This window comes from Porites lutea, chromosome 2 (genome assembly GCF_958299795.1).
Source record: "Porites lutea chromosome 2, jaPorLute2.1, whole genome shotgun sequence".
Classification (NCBI taxonomy): domain Eukaryota; kingdom Metazoa; phylum Cnidaria; class Anthozoa; order Scleractinia; family Poritidae; genus Porites; species Porites lutea.
The window spans coordinates 54,639,609-54,657,186 of NC_133202.1; the positions used below are offsets into that span (position 1 = coordinate 54,639,609).

At 38.0% G+C, this 17,578-nt stretch overlaps 1 long non-coding RNA gene across 2 annotated transcripts in view; it reads right to left on the reverse strand.

The window, feature by feature from the left end:
• The window catches only part of LOC140929073 (uncharacterized), a 32,637-nt gene extending 15,762 nt beyond the window's left edge, over positions 1-16,875 (reverse strand). For both annotated transcript variants that reach the window (XR_012164688.1, XR_012164687.1), the window contains exons 1-2: positions 16,738-16,875; positions 15,783-15,852 (exon numbers count right to left, since the gene is read on the reverse strand). This is a non-coding gene — a long non-coding RNA (uncharacterized lncRNA). The remainder of the gene's footprint in view (positions 1-15,782; positions 15,853-16,737) is intronic.
• Between the last annotated feature and the right edge of the window lie 703 nt (positions 16,876-17,578).

Here is a 17,578-nt window from a genome sequence, read left to right on the forward strand (position 1 = left end):
CTGGTTACCAAGAACACAAGGCAATTGCTTTGTGACGTCATTTACTTAACGCAGTACACACAGCATGACAATTTTCTTCCAAGGACCCTGCTCAACAATGTTCCCTTTCCTCCCACTTCGATGCGTTCTTGTTTAGGAAGACTCTTTCGATCTTACTACATTAGGCTCCGTATGTGTGCAGCAACCGCTTCAATCGATAGAATTGTGCTGTACGCGAGTCTGACCGACTGAATGTGAGATTCGAGGAATAGGTTTGTTTCCAGCTGACAGTTTCGCTGTTTTCTCGGTTTGATAACTTCGAAGAGTGCTGCAATAGCATTTACGGGGCTTTCAACGCAAACCAGTAGCGGAAAATTAAACTTGGATCATTTGCTAGCATATGGAAGAAAGATCAATCGACAGATCTTGAATCCGGAAAGAAATCTTCGCATAAAGGGGGAGCGCATGGAGGTAAGCTTACAGTTCGCAAAACTTGCTAAGTTTATTTATATCGCCGGTGGTGATTTTTGCTTTTACTACTGGCGAAGTCATCGAAGATAAATTTTTTCTTAGACCTTTCTTCGACTGGAACGCGACGACTACGAAACTTTTAGGAAACTTTCAAAAAGATTTGCCCTAAGGCAACAGATCACAGAGAGCCCTCTAGTGTTGTAAACACTATTATTGCTCACACCTTGCTCTTGTAGTGTACTATTTTTTCTGTTACCACTATTAACATTCCTTTGAGCTTTTATAAAAAGCTTTAAAGCTCTATTTGTAAATTTTTATTATAAAGTATTAAAATCTATCAGGATCATGGTGCAATCTGAATGGTATGATATTTTAATATACAGTAAATTCCTTAGTATTTCCAACATTCTGGTCGCCATAAGCCTCACTAAACAAAAGGTATGCTTTTTTCAATTTTAGTCTTCCCAAAACTCAGAGCCTGATTAAAAGTGCACAGACACATTGTCAGTTCAAACCACAAGCTAAAGCAAGAGAGCCCACACAGGTTTATTGCAAAAACTGTTTTTGCAATTTTGTAAAATACAGCAAGAATTGTTACCATTTACTGATGGGGTCTTTAAAATAAAATTGTGATCCTATCTTGAATGTTGTGTATTGTTATTCTTTTGAGTGAACAACGAAAAGTTTTGCAATCTCACATTGAATACTTATAATAATTATAATTATAGTATATCATAATTTGAGATGTAAACTCCAACTCAGGGGCACTCATGCACTGAATCACTGAAGTGATGTGACTGACAGATTGCAAGTGAAAAATGAATAATCACCAAGGCTTGGTCACTGAAATATTTACTGCAACTGAGGGTTATGTACATGTATGAGATAGTTTCATGGCCCCTGCTCATCACTGCTGCTTTTTCTTTGACTACTCAAGGTTGTGCTCTACCAGCACCCAGTTGGCCCATGGTGCTTAACTATTGTTCCGGGGCAACAAGGAAATTTTTTCATAGAAATCATGTGCTGGGCACCCAGGATTTCACGGGTCCGGAGCACTGGGCTCCTTTCAATTTTTCTTAGAGCACAGCCTTGCTACTTCAAAAACCTTGGTGTATCTTTTAAGGGATAGACTAATGTTATTCCTATAAATGAGGAAGCTTCATGGCCCCTTACCACATACAAAGGCACTGTCCACCCTACTGTAACAATTGATCTGCACACTTATTGATCACAAGATAAATGTGTGGCCCCAGCTAAGAACCTGGAGGACAAGTTTAGGTCTTACGTAACGTGTGCAATATATAAATCCATTATTTTTATGTCATACCAGTGATTACAATAAACAAGCCAAGGGCTGTAATACTGTTTAAAGGCTGCAATTTTATTATTGTTCTTTGTTGCCTGATTTAGCATAGTCTATTTTGGGGGTATTATATAGCCTAAGCCAAGCTAGGGCAGGGCCCATGCAGGGCAAAGGGGCTTCCCCACTTTTTGAAAAATAAATAAAATTAAGTACAGTGGAACCTTGATATAACGAAGGGCCAAGGGACTGGCAAAATATGTTTTTCCTAACGAGGTTTGTTAACTTTTATCGCGGTTCTTTCTCATATTGCGTTATATTTTACTATTACTGGAGTAAAAAAAAATCGTTTGTTAGACCGAGGACTTCGTTATAGAGGTTCCATTGTAATATACATTTTCATATGAATAGTATCTTTGTTGGAATAAGAATCTTCCAGAATCTAAATTTATTATTGGTCCGTTTTAATCCCATCAGTCTGATGCATGGTAAGCCTTAAAAAGTCAATCGTCCTAGATTTCTGCATTTTCAAACCAGCAAAGCTATGTAGCATTTGCAACAATGCAGAATAGTCTCTTTTGATGAAGGTTCTTGATTAAATCTGAGGACTACTCCATGAACTACGGTTTCTTAAAACGAATTATATCAGCTGATGATGTGGTCTCTGGCACATTTCAATGACATGCTAGACAAATTGAAGGCATTACTGGAATCTACAGTGTAATATCATGATCTGCGATCTTCTAGTGGTGGATTCAGCATGTGCAATCACGCTCAGCAGGCGAAAGGTACTTTTCAGCGGCTTGAAATTTATGAACATGACTCTGCTCAACAATGACTCAAGAAAGGTTCAGTAATCTGACAGTTCTAAACAGCCACAAAGAGAGAACAGCCAAATTTGCTCTCCAACCTGCCCCCCCCCCCCCCTTCACCTCAATGTAGGTGGTCACCAGCCCGCGCACATTAAAAACTGCTTCCCACGCCCGCTTAGGGATTTTAACTCTTAAAAATGCTAGTTTCTAATAATATTTTACAATGGAAAAAACCAGCAAGAAAAACCCACAGAGCACAATCAAGGATGGGCCTCCATGATAAACATAATTTCCACTGTGTAACACTTCTTCCTAGAGGCAGTGAATTTATGGCACACTGTGTTATCAGCAGAATCATGCAACCTAGTGATGTACTGAACCATTTAGTTTTCCACTACATAAAGTTAGTTGCAAATAATAATTTATTAATGCAGTGATAACCCAGTACTCTATGATCTACAGACACCCACTTAATTGGACACCCATATATAACAGGCAGTTTTGTTTGTCCTGAGGAAAAGCATACATTTTTTCTTTAAAATTAACCGGCTTAGTACGCACAGTAGTTAGCACAGTAGTTAATGTGGACAACAACCATTTTTCTGTGTTTCAAGTGAGAAATTCCTATATATTCTTAATCCAGCTTTACAGACACTGGTTACCCAGGCACTTTCTATTTTTCTTGTCACAATGATGTGCCAATTGTAGACATTGTACCAAGTTCACGGGTTAATAAGATTTTATTACCAAAACATCTGCAGCCAAATAGCATGACACATTTGATTTTGATACATCTTTCTTTCTTCCCCTGTTTGTAGTCCTTTGATAAATTTTCTGCCTCCTACTCAACAAGTTTCACGTCCTTGGCTTTTTGCTACAGTCATTGTTCCTACCCTTCTTCCTCCTTGTTCCTTTATTTATTTTTTAAATATTGTAATTTTACCGGGTAATTTTACTGGTTTTAATTTTGTTATTAATAATATTGTTTAATTTTGTTATTATTAATAATGCGCTTTTGAGTATTTTTATAGAAAAAGTGCAATATAAGTATTAAATATTATTATTATTGTTATTATTATGCTATATATCAAATAAATCACGTGTCTGTGACTTTTTTCCAGGGAGCTAATTTAATATGGACACCCGGATAATACGGACACCCATATTATATAGACATCATAACATGTCTGTATTAACCGTTCCACTGTATATATTTTCTTGTCTAGCCAAAGCTTCAAAGATGGTCCCAGTAAAGAGAGCATCCAAAAATGCACACCTGGGTTTGAATAAAAAATAAATTAAAAAAAAAAACGTCACATACAACAATTTCATAAAGTTATCTATAAAAGTTATGGGAATACAAGGGGATATCATTGACAATAGTTGGATGAGGTGAAATCTCTGAATTTTTATTAGCGTTGCTATTTATAAGTTGCTATAATGATCTGCAGTCAATCGATAGGGAAGGCATAGGCAGACACAGCCTTTTCAAAAAAACATTAGCTACAAAGAATGTGACAATCTTTAATGTCAGCACTGAAAATTATTAAATTGATATACCAAATCAAGAGCGAGCGATCCCCTTATTTATCTATTTATATTGAAAATGAGTAAATTAACTTTTCTGACAAAGAGAACTTAACATTAGATCTAATTTTGAAGTCCTCAGCTCAGATACGTAACACTAAAGTAACAATTACATTTTCAATAATAAAGGACAGCAGTCCGTTTAAGATGGTAAAAAAAAAATGCACATGACGAGCTGGCTGCTTTAGAACTGAAACTTAGCTGAACTGAAAACTGTACCCACTCTGATTCGCTGTGCCTGAAGAGCTATAAAGCAAAACTTTATCTACACTTGGATAAATGAGCACTCGAGAATGGCTAGAAGGCAGGTGAAATTGGTGCGGACTCTCGATCGTCTTGCCTGTGTATTATTATTATTATAGCTAGTACGTATACAAATACACCTACCGGTAGTCCGAATGTCCGTCGGCACAAACTGCATAAAATACGACTTGGTGAAGTGTGTTTTTTTCCTTCTCTGAGGCTAGCTGCCCTTAGTATTTGACTTTCTCATATTCAGTCGGTGCTGGTTCTACAGAGTCATCGTAATCTACGATTTCCTCCTTCACAATCCCAGAATCGGGCGAAGACGAGCGAAGCTTTGAGAATTTGTTTTCTTGGCGTGTTCTACGACTTGGTGAAGTGTGTTTTTTTTTTCCTTCTCTGAGGCTAGCTGCCCTTAGTCTTTGACTTTCTCATATTCAGTCGGTGCTGGTTCTACAGAGTCATCGTAATCTACGATTTCCTCCTTCACAATTCCAGAATCGGGCGAAGACGAGCGAAGCTTTGAGAATCGCTCGCTGTTTTCTCACGGTTCAGGTTTGTTTTCTTGGCGTGTTCAGAAAATGACGTCACAATCAGAGAACAATAGCTTTGTCACTGGAACATAAATTTGTAATGGCGGACGCGAAAAACCTACATTTTCAAGCTCAATATTTTCACTTAGAGGGCGCCAAAGCTCATTTCAATGACCGAAACAGGTACAGCCACTTCTGATAAGCTGAAAAGAAAGCGTTTTTGTGACAAACTTGACAGTAAATTTTGATCGTAGTAGCACTTTAAGAGCTCAAAGTGTTGGTGAGGTTAGTGCGTACTAGTCATGCGTGCAATCAACAGAATGATAAACAATAATTTTTCAACCGGCAAACAAATAGCAAATCATACCGGTTCAGGGGGATGATATCGCTTACTATATGCCTAATTACTGATTGCTTTCCCAAGACAATTTATTGAAAAAATTTTTTTTAAGTAACCTGGTTTAGGTGTTTAGAGATTTATGTATTGTTGTGGTGGACACGCACATTTATTACCCCAATGTCCGCCCAATAATGGCGTTTGGGGTAAAGGATGGAAAGCCGGTGTTTGGTGTAAATACACCGCAGCAAATGAAAATGCCAATTCATCGTCTGTCCCTTCTCTTAAGTTTCCTGTTCAGTTGAAAACTTGTAGAAAAAAGAAGGTAAATAAATCACGAAAATGTGCGCAAGTTCAACGAACGTACAATTTAAAAAATGCCTGGGCCATTATTATTATTATTATTATTATTATTATTATTATTATTATTATTATTACATGACATATATAATTCTTAAGGCTGTATAGACGTGCTTAATTTCTTACTTCAAATATTTCTGTAAATTATGTACATATTTTTAAAGTTGAATGAAATTATTTTTATTATTTAATTCTTAGTCTTGTTCTTCTTATTCTTATTATTGTTATTCTTCTTATTATTATTATTATTAATATTATTATTATTATTATTATGAGACACGACATTGCCAAGTCACTTCAACCCCTAATTAATGTTCACTCTTCACTCTATGCAAATGTTAATGGTTTTCTGAATCGCTCAATTATAACTGCTGAAAATCGTCCAGATCTTCTTTCCTTAATCCAGTCCAAGTGCCTATGTTCCAGAATTAACAGCTGGTTTCGACTCTAGCCTTAATAACAATGCAGTGCGTAAAAAAGACAAATATCTGAACCCGATTTTAAAAAAATGAGTAGAAATTGCAGATGTCTGAAATTTTCTCCGACGAATGCTGCACAGTCTAACACATGATGAATGACATTTTGGCATTGACAAAAATCAGCAACATTATACAATCAAAAAATTACAAATCTAGCCATTAGATCAAGATATATCATCTTTTGATGTAGAAATAGGAATTGGGTTAGCCTAGACTTAATGAATGCAATTTTGAATTTTTTTCTTTATTTTTATTTTTAAGTTATTATCATTATTTTTATGCACCAAAATTTCCTAGCATCAAAACATGATATTAATCAGCATTCTGATGCTACTTAAAAATAATATGAGTCATTTATAACGTTTTTATTAAATAATCTATCACGGCTATTGAAATTTAAGGTTTGAAATATATTTTCGTTTTGGTCGAATTCAAACATACAGAATTTTTACATCTTAAGGAGACTGTTTGCTAAACACCAAACTTTAAATTCCTAGTGTTGGATTTTTTTTTGCATAATTCAATGTCAAGCGACCGTGGTTGGTAACGTTACCTTGCATATAGGGGCACGTTACATATAGGGGCGACTCGCATATAGGGGCGAGTTGACAGTTATAGTCACGCACTCAGCTGAGTAGAGTATATTGAAACCGATGTTATGATATTCACGTAAAAGGAGCGTCTGTGGCGAAGGAGACTCACCATCGCTACTTTTTTAAAAAAAATCTCTTCGCCATTTATAGAAAGTTCCATACATTAATTAATGAACATAGAAAACGGCAGGTTAGAAACTTCATTTTTCCAGCTCCGTACATCGGCAGTTCTTATTCGCGCGTAGGGCAAATTTACCAAACAACCTTGCACATACGGGTGCCTTACATATAAGGGCGAATTTACAGAAGTACGAAGAAATATCCCGCCTGTTGGAAAGTGGATGCACTGAAATGCAAACGAAGAGTATAAAACCATTTAAAATATCTATTTTATCGGTAATCTAAAGGCCTTCGTGTGTTGATACAAAAGGTTACCAAACATCCCTGCATATAGGGGCGCCTTACATATAGGGGCGATTTACAGAAGTACGAGGAAAAATCTCGCCCGTTTTAAAGGGAATGCACTGAAATACACACAAAGAGTATAAAACCATTTAAAATATCTATTTTATCGGTAATCTAAAGGCCTTCTTGTGTTGATACAAAAGATTACCAAACATCATTGCATATAGGGGCGCCTTACATATAGGGGCGAATTTACAGAAGAACGAGGAAATATCCCGCCCGTTTGAAAGTGGATGCACTGGAATACACACAAAGAGTATAAAACCATTGAAAATATATTTTTTATTCGTAATGTAAAGGCCTTCTTGTGTTGATACAAAAGGTTACCAAACATCCCTGCATATAGGGGCGCCTTACATATAGGGGCGAATTTACAGAAGTACGAGGACATATCCCGCCCACTTGAAAGTGGATGCACTGAAATACACACAAAGAGTATAAAACTATTTAAAATATCTATTTTATCAGTAATGTAAAGGCCTTCTTGTGTTGATACAAAGGATTACCAAACATCCTTGCATATAGGGGCGCCTTACATATAGGGGCGAATTTACAGAAGAACGAGGAAATTTCCCGCCCGTTTGAAAGTGGATGCACTGAAATACACACAAAGAGTAGGAAAACCTTGCAAATACATATTTTATCAATTACCTGTGCCTAGTAAGTACTTTTTAGATTGTGACTATATAGCAATGCGAACAGCTTTGGCTGTTTGTTTAATGATATGGCCCCTTGAAGATGCGAATCGGAATTGGGTTCACTATAGTTAAATTAAAATGGGAGAACGCGAAACCTTTCATGTCAGTGCGGCCATGCAATGTTCTATTTATTACCATATTTATTTGATTAAACGCCGCCCTCGATCAAGGGCCGCATATGCGGGCAAAATTAAGAATAAACGCCCCCTCCCTAGAACAAACGCCACACCATCGAGACATTTACGATTCTATCTCAGCAAAATGAGAGACACATGGGAACCTTTAAAGTACATAATATTAACAAACAATTTACAATAACTGTTGCCAGTGATTTAAAAAAGTGATTTCCCGATAAACGCCGCCCTTGAATAAGCGCCGCATTGGAAAAGGTAAAAATTCTAATAACTGCGTTTAATCGAATAAATACGGTATATAAAAAGCCAATGATATACTCAATCACTTCAAGAGCTGTTTAGTATGTTACTATGGCGACGTTTTCTCTTTGGAAGATATCATGTATTCGTGGAAAAAGTTAATTGGTTTCTCATTGTTGTTTAATTACGTAATATTGTTCACTTAATCTGGATAGTAGAATTTGATTGTTTTTAGATACGGATGTCGGAAAGCCACAGAGAAGTCAGAGATATTGTGAAAACCGTCGTTTGTAGTAAAGTGCGCTTCATCAGTTCATGTTCTATCTACAGGCTGGCGGTCCTTCCCTTTACTGACGAGACAATCGATGACATTAGTCTCGCTACCCGCTTAATCGTTCCCCTGCTCTTCCTTTCTCTTTTTCCTTCGCCTACTCCTCCTCTTATTCGTCTTCCATGTCTTCTCCTTTTTTTTTGACTGTCTTTGCTTTCTCATTTTTTTTTGTACTTGGTTGGTGTCTTTGTTCTTTTTCGTCCTCTCGTCTTTGTGCTTCCTTCAATTACAAGTGTCGCAGGAGGGATCTGCCAACCTTTTCATTGTTCTGGATGAAAAGTTGTTTCAGTCGCTGAATCCAAAACGTGAGCCATTTCATGAATCACACTAGACAGAAGTCGTTCATCATACTCGAAAGCACCAGGAAATATTACTATGAAGCAATCTAAAACATCTCCTATACCACTGGACAAAGCCACACCCAGAAAAGCAGTACATCTTTCAATTTCCTCTACCTCAAGGCAATCATCTTTATTCATGCGTTCAATGTGCGAAACGGCCTTTTTAAAACTCAACAGTTTTTTTTCTCCTCTTCCTTCTTGAGCACAGAATAAGCTTTCTAAGACAAAATCAATAACACTAACCACTCACGAAAATTATACACTCATAATATCGTCAAATTACCGTACAATTCCGAAAATAAGCCCAGAAGCTTATATATTTTTTTATATAATATATATCTATATCTATATCTATATATATATATATACATATACAGTCGACTCCCGATAACTCGAACCCTCGCTAACTCGAATCTCGCGCTAACTCGAACCAAAATCGATTTCCCCTGGATTTCCGTCATACATTCACTGTAAATGTACCCTCGGTAACTCGAACCCTCGATAACTCGAACTCCCGCTAACTCGAACCAATTTTCGTTTCCCCTCAGGTCATTTTCTATATAATTTTACCCTCGATAACTCGAACCATGTTTTGAGCCCTTAAAAAGTCGGGAAAAAAGCCGGCTACGGGCTTCCGAAACATTAAATTTTGGATTTCCTATTGACGTGTTGTAGGAGTATAGTTTACTAGTGGAGGCTGATGTTGATTGTCACAGGCTAACATGAAGCACCTTTTCTTCTCAAAACAGTAGAAGGCATGCTCTATTTAGGCTATGTTTTGTTACGTTACGTTCTGTTTTATAATCTAGAAGTATCTTTTAATTTCACTTGACATTTTTACAATTAAATGTGATTAAAATGTTCACTGTGCAGTAAAAACTGTTTTTTACCATACTCTCGGCTATTTTCTTCGAACTCTCGATAACTCGAACTCCCAATAACTCGAACCTTTCTCGATTTCCCTTGAAGGTTCGAGTTATCGGGAGTCGACTGTATATATATATATATTTTTTTTTTTGAGGGGCTTATTTTGGGCGGGGGGGGCTTATGTTTACCATTTTTGCTTTGTTTTCCTTTGTATTCGACGGCAAATTCCAAGTACAAGCCGCCCGGGGGGCTTATATTCCGAGGGGCGATTGAACGGAGGGTTTTTTGCTTTACGATTCTGGGGGGCTTATAAATGGAGGGGCTTATTTTCGGAATTTTACGGTACTCCATAAAACTCTCGCTTTCTCCACATAAATAGTCACACGCAACTTTTCTTGACTCACACTGTCGATTTATTTAAGATCCCGGATGCAAACCAGCGGTTGGAAAGGAGACATAGAGACCCCCCTCCAAAACAATATTGAACTAAGTCCTTGGCCTTGTCAGAAATCAGGACCATTTTCCATCTGGACGAATAGATTTCACCGCTATAACCTTAACTTTGTGAGGCCAAAGACTTGTTACTGTCAAAAACAAAGCTCGCAGTATGCAATCTTTCCCTGTCAAGCCCGGGATCAGTCTTTCACCCGTGTGACCCGAAATTAAAATATGGGAAAATATAGCAATTTGCTCAATTTATAGGACTTTTATAGGAGAGGTCTGACAAAATACGATTTCATAGGATGAAATAGAAATATAGATCTCGCTTCAAAAAAAAGGGTGGGGCCCCACCCTTTTTTTGAGGGAAAAGCCCTGGGGACGAGGTTGAAGGTAGGCGTGATATCCGTGCATAAGAACTACTTACGGAAAACCACTACAAAATAGAACAACAACAAAAACTTACTTACCTATCGGTCCTGCTTCAGTAAGAGTTACTCTCTCTTGGCTTGATTCGACAACTGTAAGAACTACATCTCAAGTGTGCACTTCTCCAAGTAACTAAGTAAAAAGGGACGCTAGCCGCGCTTTTATATTCGCGTGGTGACGCCAAAATATCGTATTACAGAACTCACCGAAATATAGTTAAACATTGTAACTAAGATGGAAAAACAGTCGCAAAGCAAAAGGATAGTGCTATGATATATATGATATCTTGACCTTTACTTAAATAATAAAGAAACTAATTGGGAAATTATGTTGCCGTTGACCATACTCTCGACCGTCAAAAAGACGGATAGATAAAATTAGAACAAGTGTAAATGGATAGAAAAAAAAATCATGACATGTATATGTATGCGTCTTTTTTGTGCATTCTCACTATTCGCTACTATTTTTATCATTTTGCATTATTGCGATACTGGTGGACGTGAGTTCGTTCTACAAGAAAAACTGAAATGAAATTCCCACGCTCGTTTTAAAGGCTAAAATGTTTTCAAGGTCAATTCTTCACTGAAGCCTTTACTCTTAGTGCTTTGACACATCATTTTCCTGTAGAGTTATGAAAAAGGTAGCAAAGACATTTAATCAGAAAGAACTGAACATAATCATTTTTTTTTTTTGGTGATTTCAACAGGAATGTCTAAACCTCGCAAAAAATCAAAGGCCCAGCCTTTTAAATTTTCAATACGTCCATCCTTGGCGTCCGTTGCAAAAAACAACAGAAATCAGTTTCAATGCGCCTAAATATAGTCATAAATAAAAGAACTGGAAAATTATTTTTGGAATTCAATTGATGTGAAGACAAGTTTTACCCTTTTTTAAAAGATCGCAATTAACGTGACATAACTCCTTTCATTCACGCACTTGTGACTGATATCTCGCCCCTATATGCGAGTCGCCCCTATATGTAACGTGCCCCTATATGCAAGGTAACGTTACCAACCTTAGTGATGTCAAGCAGCCAATTGTAAATTGCCTATACGGGATTTACAATTGTACAGTCAAAAACATAAATAAAGTTTCCATTATTAATACTTAATAAAGTCTAATCTCAAACGTTGCACAATAAAATCATTCTTGGCCCAAACGCCGAGAAAAATCACGTCAGCGGTTAACGAGGTGGAAAGTTACTCAGACCGTATCAAGGCTTTTTAACTTATTCAAGCAGCGGGGGATAAGGTGAAAACCGACGTCAGTTACACCCAAATGTGGCTCATCGTGTCCCTTGGTAGTGTAGTGTAGTGTAGTTTCAGTTTGACGTAGTCGGTACAAGCGAGCGCACGCAACCAGAAAAGCATAAATTAAAAACATTTGTAAAACATCAATAATAAAATCACCGAACAATGTTAGGTCGCCGATCACGCATTTTACTAAGGTGACCCGTAACTAATTAAAGGTAAATCGTATCTCCGGTATACGCTACATTTAAGGTCACGTATTTATATTTGTTTTTCTTACTCTTGAGCTTAATGTTTTTAAACTCTTCTGACAATTATAACTATTCCAGTTAAATCAAGGTCTAAGGAACATATTATTTGTTCTTATAATTACACGCATTTTCAATTACGGTAACGCACGTTTTAAGTTATGGTATGTCAAAAATACTAATAAAATTAATAAACAAACAGATAAAATTAAACAAAAAGAAGGAATCGTGCAGTTCAGCTGAGTCAAATGCATTAGCATAATGTTTCGGGATAAATCAAATCTGCAAGTAATGGAAGTATAAAACACCAGTGTGCTTGCTTGTTTATTTGCTAGATTGCGCATATTGTGTTCAAAAAGAACAGAGCACTTTATTTCATTGAAATCAAATATCACAATGAAAACACAACAATGGCCGCAGGGTGAAGGCAGCGCCAATGAAGACATGCAAAATAAATAGAAAATAAAAGTAAAATGCGCCATTCATAAATTCACGATTTAAGTTCGGAATGCTCTTCCCTATTGACAAGAATAACAATTTCATTTATTGCGGTTGTCGTTGGCTGCAGCATGCCTGCAGTGAAAAAGGTCGGACTTGTTCCAACTAATGACGTCAGATCATTGTCTCTGACGTGAATCCTGCTACGTACAACAAGGCATCCGGCATAATCCGCATATTTTAACCACAAATGCACAAAATATTGGGTGAACAGCTTCAGTACAGAATTGCCAGCACAGTAAGATGAATGAGGTGAAAAGAAAAGCAACCGCTAAGTATTTTGAACAAGTTCTGTGGAACAATATTTCCAAGCAGAATTCGTTCGAAGACCGACGTTTAAATCTACGATGCAGCAAGATAGACAAGGATGGAAGCGTAGCTGTTAAATCGTGGGATTCAGAACAGTTGCTCATGGTCAGAAGAAATAAAAAGCTTCGAGAACTTATCAGCTCCACGGAAGATTGCAAAAGACCTGATCACGATAAGAGGAGGTGTCATAGTCAGTTGGCCACGAGTCACCATCTTCCATCTTTAGCAACACGCGAGCGTCCATTGACAACTGGTCGAAAGAAGAGTTTATCTGTCCCAAGCATACTCGACAATCGCCTTTCTCGGTCTCACCCAGATCTAACAACTGACTTCGTATTGGAAAACACAAGAAAAGAAAGTATAAACTTGCCTTCTGTGTCTAATGTTGCGGTACCGACAGTTCGCAGGAGCTCGCACTCAGCGATCTCACGGAACACCTGTTTATCAGACAGTGAAATAAATACGCAAAGAAAAAGAACACTAACATGGAACAAGCCAACGATTCAGTTACATCAAAGGAATAACAATATATATTAACGCTATCGAACTTGATTTTATTGTGGCCTAGTTAAGCTTGCTCAGTGGATCTTAACAACTAGCAAGGAAATGGTTCATGGAATATAAAAAATTAATTCATTTATCATAAAATGAAAGTATCCTTCGCAGTGCCGGTAATAACATACCTTATGGATGATCGCAAAGCGCCCTTTTTTTACGTATATGCCAGATTACAAGATAATATAATTAAGAATATAAACAAGACTCATTACTTATCAAATATGATATATTAAAAGAAATGAATTCACAATCAATATCGAATATAATGTTGTGCACTTCGCTTATTGTCCTCTAAAACACGGGACCCCCAACCCAGGACAGCCCGACCTATGAGAAAAATTATGCAATTAAACTGGAAAAAAGAACGATTGAAAAGATGCATTTGACGACATCATGCCCCTAATTTTCAGCGAATTTTTTTTTCCTTTTCGTTGCTTCTTTATTTTTCAATCCAGTCTGGTTATTTTTCCGGCTCTAATATATCACGAAATCCATGGTGAGCAAAAGTAATAGGTCGTTCCGATCGAATTGTGTAAAATTTGGGGAGGGGGGGGGGGGGGGGGGGACAAGGTGTATTATGGGAGAGGTGCAAATGGAGAATATCAGAACGAAGTTCGAACCTAAAGTTGCAACTGTGTTAATATGATCAAGGGGTCTATTATAGTCTTTACGGCTAGGCATGCAGAGTTCTCCGGGCATGCTGCTCTCGAGCGCTGCATTTTTTTTTCAGGGAAAAAAATAATAATGATAATGATAGAAGAGGAGTATACTGTGTGCTGAAAAGGCGGGATGAGACAACTGGTCCACCTAGTAAATTTAACTCAAGGGAAAACGTTCAGTTTCAGCCGCGAAAGATTTAATTTCAAAAAAGGTTGCTGATACAGTCATCCCAGGAAAATGTCGACTACCCAGGTAAAGCAGAATATAAGTTAGCGCGTGTAGAGGTTAATATTCTGCCCACAAATATCAACAGCTCAAAAAAAGAGCTGACAACCCAAATAAAGCAGAATATAAGTTAGCGTGCGGAGAGATTAATATTCTGCCCACAGATATCAACAGCTCAGAAAAGAGCTGACAACCCAAGCGAGGCAGAATATAGGTTAGCGCGTGGAGAGGTTAGTATTCTCACACAGTTAACAACAGCTCAGTAAAGAGCTGACAACCCAAGAAAAGCAGAATATAAGTTAGCTCGTGGAGAGGTTAATATTCTGCCCACAGATATCAACAGCTCAAAAAAAGAGCTGAATACCCAAAAAAGAGAGGTTCAATGGGGTGGTTCCTTTAGCAGTTGAAGTTTAAATTTTTTCCGATTTTGCCAATTGACCAATCGTTCAATCTTTCTTTATTTCACACTATTTAAGCCATTTACACAAGTGTACATAAGCAAGCGAACAAAATAGTTGACAAATAATCATTGAGCTAAAAGACATTTAAAAGTTCATTTGTGTACAGTGTCCAAAGTAGCAAGAGCTTTCTTGTTGGACACTGTTCTGTTCAGATAATCGGAAGCAGCAAGATAGGAAACAAAATCTCGAATAATATCAGTGTAGAACGGTTATTAACTGGAAATTTAGTACAAGAGTTTAATTAAATATTAACTTCTGTAGAAATTAATATTAACTACCGTGTTTTGCACATTTCATTTCTAAAATTTCGACGCATTTTCAAATATAGGCAAGTTCTAGGGCCTTTTAATGTCTAGAGAGAGTGTTTTTGGGGGGAGCATGAGAACTGGTTTGTCCAGTTTGGAGATTCTTCAGGAGCCAGAAGACAGTGAAGATCAGCGAATGAAATTGCGAGATTAAAAATATCTTGAAACTTTTTTCTACGGTTAATATTATCTGCACTTTTTACTGTTGATCGTAAAAAATTTCCTATTTTGACGGTTGACGGTTAAATTTTAGGCCATTGACTACCGACGGTTAACCCCATTGAGACCCACACTAGAGCAAGAATATGTTATTAGTTGAAGCGCAGAGATCATCCACAGACTAAAATTTTCATAAAGGCCGATACACACAAGGGATTTTGCTTCCGGAACACACTACTCCAGGGGCACGCTGCGGGAGCAAAGCTTCTCCGTGTGTACCACTAACGATTTCATGGGTATACTTCATCCTGGCGAGCAGAATTTCCACCCCGCAAAATGCTCCACAATATTTAACCGGTCAATATTTGGGAGCAAGCTCCCCGGGGAAATTGAGCGAACTTGAAAACGCTCCCTCGTGTGTGCTGACCCTAACACCATGTTTAAATCCACTGATTCAATTTACAACTCTTACCTGTCTATTGTTTTACCTTCATTCCAGATCATTGAAGTCACTTATCATGGCAGCAAACAACCAGGTATTTCTAGTCCCGCGGAGAAAAACTAAAGCTCTTTCGTGAGTCGTAGATCAAAATACGAAAAAGCTTAGAGAAAACAGTTAACACGGCTTGTTCGAGTCCGAGATCGTTCGTCTTCGGAGTGTATTGTGATAGAGGCCCTGCCAGGGTAAATTCCGACAAGCAACATGACCCAAAAAGCAGCGACAGAGGGTAAAATGAAATGGTGATAAGAGACAACCTCCCTCCATGTATTGATGTATAGGTGTTCGACACGTGAAATGTTAACTGAGAAATTGCAGAACTGTAATGGTTTCTTTGCAACGCATCGCTATCCCCCTTTTCTAAAATTCCCACAAAGACATAGAATTTTCGTTCAATTTCCGACAGCGACGTGAAGCATGATGTCGCCGGAAAAACTTCTCGTGTCGGTGTTTATAAATGCTTGTCGCTTATTGTCGGCTTTGCCGTCACTGTCGCAATTTGGCCGAGGGAGGTTGTCTCTTATCACGATTTCACTTTACGCGCTGTCGCTACTTTTAGGGCCATGTCGCTTGTCGGAATTTACCCTGGAAGGACCTCTTTACAAACACCTACACGACACGTTTTAAAATTCAGACGAGCGACATGAGACCCCCCCCCCCCCCCCCCCCTGGCAGGGCCTCGTGATCAGACGAAAATATCGAGAGTTTTGGCCAAAATCTTATTTAGAATTCAAGACAATTGTAGAAATCCAGTAAAATAAATCATCATATGAGGAAAACACTATTCCACATGATATTTTCTCTTCACATTTTCAATGTACGAATACCAGAGATATAAACACTGAAACTTACGAGACGGAGTAGTAATTTGCTCGGTCGTAAAACGATTAAACCGGGCATTTTCCCGTAAGGTAGATTCAAGACTTACCTTCACAAAGATCTTCAACATTACAGTGAAAGAAAGTCGTTGCCTAAATTCACTCGCAACTCGATAACTCAAAGAAACGTAGCCTGTTTTTCATTGATCGTTTCCTGTCTGGCGGTGAGTGGTCTCCTTCCCTGGCGCTGTTTGTGTCGTCACGCACCACACCGGGTGATGACAAGTAATGTGCAAGGGACAGGAGCGATCGGCTAGTTACGTCCCAGAGGGGCTGGGGCAGGGGGGGGGGGGGGCAGGTGGGATGTGATGTGGGCCTAGATTTTTTTTCCTTTTTAATTTTTTAGAACATAATTTTTCAGGGGGTCCATTTTGAAAATGTAGAAAACGTGACGGGGGTCGAAATTTTAAGACAGAGGATTACCATTCTATGTAAAAGTTGTCAAACCATATTATAATTGAAGAAAATAGACGTTCCGTGACGTTCCTTTCTGGTACACAAAAAATCTCGCTGGCCATGCTTCGCCGGCAACAAACCGCAGACCTCGTTTTCTGCAATTATTCTTCTTATGTGTCAATTCTTTTGACCTCTGCGGAACAAACTCCAGCAATGACAAAAATTTAATTTTACCAGGACACCGACCGACAAGCCACGTGAACGACTTCTTTAATGCTAAACTGGCCATACCTGATAAAGAAACCTCTGCGCACGGTACACTTTCTCTTCCTAGATTTTTCTCGAACTTCACATCTTTTCTTAATTCAGCTGAGAGACGCGTTCACCTTCACATAGATGTATGTATCTTCAAGCTAGAAAGCCTGTGAAACTTATAACAAGTCTCAAACTAAGTTGGGATCGCAAAAATGACATACTTGCCTAAAAGTGACTAAG